This window comes from Rattus norvegicus, chromosome 7 (genome assembly GCF_021556685.1).
Source record: "Rattus norvegicus strain SHRSP/BbbUtx chromosome 7, alternate assembly SHRSP_T2T, whole genome shotgun sequence".
Lineage (NCBI taxonomy): Eukaryota > Metazoa > Chordata > Mammalia > Rodentia > Muridae > Rattus > Rattus norvegicus.
In genome coordinates, this window is record NC_141540.1 from 67390477 (window position 1) to 67395627 (window position 5151).

Consider the following 5151-nt stretch of genomic DNA (forward strand, 5'->3'; position numbering starts at 1 on the left):
AAGAGGCTGAAACCACAGCAGTGGGAAATAGAGCTTGGGGTTGAAGAGCCAGGCCAGGGTCTGATACAGAACCCCCAAGAAGTGGTTCCATTCCACCAAAAGACCCCAGAGTTCACCAAAGGCCCTGAGGAACAGGCTGTGACTGAGACAAAGTCTGTGGATGGAGGTAATGGACCAAAGGGTCCCTACAGCAACATAGAGGAATATGTTCAGAAACACCTCAATGGAAGGTACCCAAGCTTGTTGGGAAACTGTCAACCCTGGGGCTCTGTGAGCTCAGACTCTCAGAATGCTTTCCAGCACCCATTGGACTCCTCAAAGGACATCAAAGGCTGTGTGGATGCACAGATTCATGCTTCTCAAACACCTCAAATCTGTGAAAACAGAGTCAGCAATGGCATTCTCCCCAAACAAATGCCAATAGCTGACACCAAAGAAAAGGCTCCTCAAGACCAAAAGCAGAGCACAGGGCTGGACCATGGCCCTCTGGTCACAGCGGACATGCAAAAGGAAATCAGTAGCGCACTTGGCCCAGGGCCACAAGACCAGGTCTTGAGCTGTGCCTTCAATATGACCATCACTCGAGCAGACATGCGCACCCTGAGTGACAGCGCGTGGCTCAATGACAACGTCATTAATTTTTACATGAATCTTCTCGTGGACAGAAATCAGACTCAAGGATACCCTGCCCTTCATGCATTTAACACCTTCTTTTACACCAAGCTAAAGAGTGGGGGCTACAGATCAGTCCGAAGATGGACCAAGGCAGTAAACCTCTTTGCAAAGGAACTGATTCTGGTGCCGGTTCACCTGGATGTGCACTGGAGCCTGGTGGTGACAGACCTAAGAGAGAAGAGTATTGTCTACCTGGATTCCATGGGACATAAGAGACCAGATGTCCTTGAGCTGATCTTCCACTATCTGCAGGATGAGAGCAAAGCCAGAAGGCATGTGGATCTGAACCCTTCGGAATGGAAGCAGTACAGCATGCCAACAGAGAAGATTCCTCAGCAGGGGAATGACAGGGACTGCGGTGTGTTTACCTGCAAATACACAGATTACATCTCCAGAGGCTGCCCCATCACCTTCTCTCAGCAGCACATGCCCCTGTTTAGGAAGAGGATGGTGTGGGAAATCCTGCACCAGAGCCTACTGTAGCCCCACCCACCAGGCTGCTGAGGCTGCTGGGAAGGCTTTTGTGGATGGAGCCAAGGCAGGGTGGTCAGAAGGACCTTGAAACAGGTTCTGGAGTGTAAAGAGTGGGGGATGCCCCACACGCTTTCAAGTAATGCTAACCTGGAACAAGGGAGAGCTGCACCGGAAGCAATCTAGGAGATAGATGTGCCCGGCACAAGTTAGAAACTGCTCGACACAGACACAGCGCATGCTCACAAGGATGCTGCGTTAAACACTGGATTTTTGATATTAGGTTAATGTTGGGATCTTCACTCACTTTATTAAAAAAACTTTTCTGTTTTTTAAAATAAGTTTTAAATAATCACTGTAGGTGTTTTCTACTGCTTCCTAGTCTTTAATATTCACTGTTTCACAGTGTTGTACTGTGGCCATGGGGCCCTTGAGACAGGCTCCATCAGAATCATTGAGAAAATTCGCATAGACATTTTAAGATATTTTATGCCTGGGACTAAGAAGGTCTGTTTTATTCTTGGAAGTTGAGTGAAGTGTCTGTTCTGCTAAGTGTGTCTTTTAAACCCGGGACTCTGAATATGTCCCACCCGTGTGAGTGCTGTGCAGAACTTCACATTCCAAAATTATTCAATTATAGGATCTTTTTAAAATGTTTTCTTTGTATCTAGGGTACTGAAATTAAATATTTCATTGTTCATGTGTTCTACTGCTTTGCTCCCGTTTCTAGGCAGACTTGATGATATTTTTTAGTGTATGTACTGTATAGTATGTATAATGCAAACTTACAACAATGTATTTTCTATATGAAATTTTGAATTTAATTTTTCTATTAATTGTAGATCTTGCATTTCTGTTCATGAAGTTTTTATTGAATAAAGTTTAGTATTGTTTGAACATATTTTGCTAGGTCCGTTTTTGCTGTCCCTTACATGTTGTAATGAGGTTGTCTGAGAGAATTGGAAAGCAGATACTTGGGCTGGGCAGGCGTGACCCATCAGGGGTGGGGGTGTGGCTGGGGGAGGAGCGACTCATCAGGGGTGGGCATGTGGCTAGGGGAGGGGTGACTCATCAGGGGTGGGTGTGGGGGGTCGACTCATTAGTGTAAACTGTTCATACATTTCCATGTTAGTTATTGATTGTCTCTTCTTAGTGCCTAGTATGAAGACACAATACATTAGTGAGGATCTCTCCTCTATCCTGGATTGTAAGGGAACAGAGGACAAACTCAGTAGCACAGAACACTGCAGTGCCCTGTAGAGCTGCAGCAACGTATACCCTCCATGTAATGGGAGCATTGATGTCTGGACTGTCCATGCCTGGGCAAGCATACCTATTCATGTGCACACCCCTGTACATACAGAACAAGCTCACATCTTGCAATCAAAGCAAAAGCCACCAGTAGGAAAACTTAGCTATGTTTCCTTTGGAACAGGCATGGTCAGATGGCTGTTTCCTTTCTCCTCCACCTCTGAGCCCTATAGCATCATCACAAGCTCATATTTGTCTGCTCTCTTGCAATATGGACCACTGAAGTCAGATCATTTCAACAGAAAACCAGGCCATAGCTTAGGTGCATAGACATCTATCTGATCCTAGCCCTCTGGGATGGAGGTAAGAATGTTACTATGGTGGGAGCCGTCAAGGTTGTATATGAATACCTTGTCTCAAGAGTCTGACCATTCCACATCCACAGCCACCTTCCTCTTGGTATGGTTACCTTGCAGAATCTTCCCAGGCACATCTGAAACAGTTGCCTTGGAATTGGTTGCAACAGTATCTGCATTTGGGCTGAAAATGACCCAGCTTAACTTAGCTTTACTTTGTGTATTTGGTTTGCTGAATCTAATTAATTAAAGCATTTACAATATTTAGTGTCAAGGAAACAAGTACAGAGACCAGATGCCAGTTGATTCTTATTGACATGAAATCACTGTCCCATGATTATTGAAACTTAGAAATTGTTGGATGTATTCTAAAAGTCATACTTGACCAGCCATGCAATTTTAAGTCATTTTCTAGATCAAATATATCAGGGAAGATCACTTTTATACCGTTACTCACAGAATCTTAAATAAAGGACGAATTTTGGTACCTCCCCGAAATTCTGCAGTAGAAGTTTGTTATTGTCTCAAAAAATTTATTGTTTTAAAACCTGTCAAAATATAAGAATTAAAAAGTTAATCAATGCACATTCATGACTTTTTTTTTAGAATAATAAATTTTATTTGAAGACATTTCTGGCTTTAATTATAATATTGCACATATTAATGCATTCATGGTGATGTCAAGGGATCAGGATCAATGCATACAAATGTGTCATGCGAATTAGGAAACAGGGCCATATTGAAAGGAGAATTAAGTTGGAAATAGAAGTTTCTTTTTTTTATTTTATTTATTTATTTTTTTTATTAACTTGAGTATTTCTTATATACATTTCGAGTGTTATTCCCTTTCCCGGTTTCCGGGCAAACATCCCCCTCCCCCCTCCCCTTCCTTATGGGTGTTCCCCTCCCAACCCTCCCCCCATTGCCGCCCTCCCCCCCACAGTCTAGTTCACTGGGGGTTCAGTCTTAGCAGGACCCAGGGCTTCCCCTTCCACTGGTGCTCTTACTAGGATATTCATTGCTACCTATGGGGTCAGAGTCCAGGGTCAGTCCATGTATAGTATTTAGGTAGTGGCTTAGTCCCTGGAAGCTCTGGTTGCTGACATTGTTGTACTTTTGGGGTCTCGAGCCCCTTCAAGCTCTTCCAGTTCTTTCTCTGATTCCTTCAACAGGGGACCTATTCTCAGTTCAGTGGTTTGCTCCTGGCATTCGCCTCTGTACTTGCTGTCTTCTGGCTGTGTCTCTCAGGAGAGATCTACATCCGGCTCCTGTCGGTCTGCACTTCTTTGCTTCATCCATCTTGTCCAATTGGGTGGCTCTATATGTATGGCCACCTGTGGGGCAGGCTCTGAATGGGTGTTCCTTCAGTCTCTGTTTTAATCTTTGCCTCTCCCTTCCCAGCCAAGGGTATTCTTTTTCCTCATTTAAAGAAGGAGTGAAGCATTCACATTTTGATCATCCGTCTTGACTTTCATTTGTTCTAGGGATCTAGGGTAATTCAAGCATTTGGGCTAATAGCCACTTATCAATGAGTGCATACCATGTATGTCTTTCTGTGATTGGGTTAGCTCACTCAGGATGATATTTTCCAGTTCCAACCATTTGCCTACGAATTTCATAAACTCGTTGTTTTTGATAGCTGAGTAATATTCCATTGTGTAGATGTACCACATTTTCTGTATCCATTCCTCTGTTGAAGGGCATCTGGATTCTTTCCAGTTTCTGGCTATTATAAATAAGGCTGCGATGAACATAGTGGAGCACGTGTCTCTTTTATATGTTGAGGCATCTTTTGGGTATATGCCCAAGAGAGGTATAGCTGGATCCTCAGGCAGTTCAATGTCCAATTTTCTGAGGAACCTCCAGACTGATTTCCAGAATGGTTTTACTAGTCTGCAATCCCACCAACAATGGAGGAGTGTTCCTCTTTCTCCACATCCTCGCCAGCATCTGCTGTCACCTGAGTTTTTGATCTTAGCCATTCTCACTGGTGTGAGGTGAAATCTCAGGGTTGTTTTGATTTGCATTTCCCTTATGACTAAAGATGTTGAACATTTCTTTAGGTGTTTCTCGGCCATTCGGCATTCCTCAGCTGTGAATTCTTTGTTTAGCTCTGAACCCCATTTTTTAATAGGGTTATTTGTTTCCCTGCGGTCTAACTTCTTGAGTTCTTTGTATATTTTGGATATAAGGCCTCTATCTGTAGTAGGATTGGTAAAGATCTTTTCCCAATCTGTTGGTTGCCGTTTTGTCCTAACCACAGTGTCCTTTGCCTTACAGAAGCTTTGCAGTTTTATGAGATCCCATTTGTCGATTCTTGATCTTAGAGCGTAAGCCATTGGTGTTTTGTTCAGGAAATTTTTTCCAGTGCCCATGTGTTCCAGATGCTTCCCTAGTT

The 5151-nt window shown here is 43.5% G+C and overlaps 1 pseudogene; it reads left to right on the forward strand.

Annotated features, from left to right (window-relative positions):
• The first annotated feature begins 500 nt into the window (after positions 1 to 500).
• Positions 501 to 1158, forward strand: LOC148004717 (sentrin-specific protease 2 pseudogene; annotated as a pseudogene).
• Positions 1159 to 5151: the final 3993 nt, after the last annotated feature.